This window comes from Pygoscelis adeliae, unplaced genomic scaffold (genome assembly GCF_000699105.1).
Source record: "Pygoscelis adeliae isolate BGI_AS28 unplaced genomic scaffold, ASM69910v1 Scaffold129, whole genome shotgun sequence".
Classification (NCBI taxonomy): Eukaryota; Metazoa; Chordata; class Aves; order Sphenisciformes; family Spheniscidae; genus Pygoscelis; species Pygoscelis adeliae.
Genome location: NW_008825431.1, coordinates 320,366 through 321,366, shown reverse-complemented (window position 1 = coordinate 321,366; position 1,001 = coordinate 320,366).

Here is a 1,001-nt window from a genome sequence, read left to right as displayed (position 1 = left end):
AAGGCTTTTCCAAAAAGAGAAGCTCTTGTTATTGTCGGCGCAGCCTTCCCGGTGTTTTGAGGGGTTGAGGGTTAGAGCGGTCGGTCTCCTGCGGACAACAAACTTAGGAAGTTGGATGTGTCAGATGACTCTCCTCACCACTCCTCCCTCCCCGGCCTTTTTTGTTTGTCTGCCTGGCTTCTTGCCTCGCCTGCCCGGGGTGAGCGCAGCTCGCTAGGCCCAGGTTCCCGAGACGTTTCACTGGGGAATCTTCCCCTCTGGAAGCTGATCTGAAATTAGGGTCTGGGTCCAGACGCGGGAGCGAGGAGGGCCTTGGTGGTGGCCAAAGGAGAGAGGGCTATCTCCAGTGTACCCTTGACATCATGGAAATTACTTACAAAGCTAATGTCATCAGATGATCCATGTTAGCTATTTCAGTGAATGTTCTGCTGCCATTTTCATTACAGTTTCCCTTTTCAGCCCCTTTTCGTGTCTCCGATGGAGAATAATGGCATGGATTTATGGCCTGCCAAAGGCTACCTTTTTGAGTAGGGAGGGGGTGATGGCCAGAGTGAATAACACCGCTGCCTTCTCCTGCTCTGACAGGTTTAGGAGCCGAGTGGGGTCTTTTTATTATTCCTATTTTCAATCCTAACACGTCCGTGTCCTTTTGTGGATGCCTCTTTGTGAACGGGGAAGGGGAGAGGTTGCTCGGCTCTCTGGAGCTGGAGGGGGGGCAGAGCGCTGCGTGTGCACGCTAATGTGTTGAACTGATGTTTAATAATCGCCTGGATGATTATGTGCTGAAACTCTGAGTCACTCATTGTTTCTCTCCTGGTCGCGCTCGCAACGTTGTGCAAACGCTGGGGAAGGGCCTGCGGCGGGCAGCCGCGCTGCCTTCCTCCCCTTTTGGGGGGCTGCTGCCCCCCACCACGCTTGCTGAAGTTTCCTGGATGACCTGTGTACCCACAGAGTGGGGGGGGGGCACGCCTGGGGCGCCACTTCGCGCCCGGGCGTGGCAG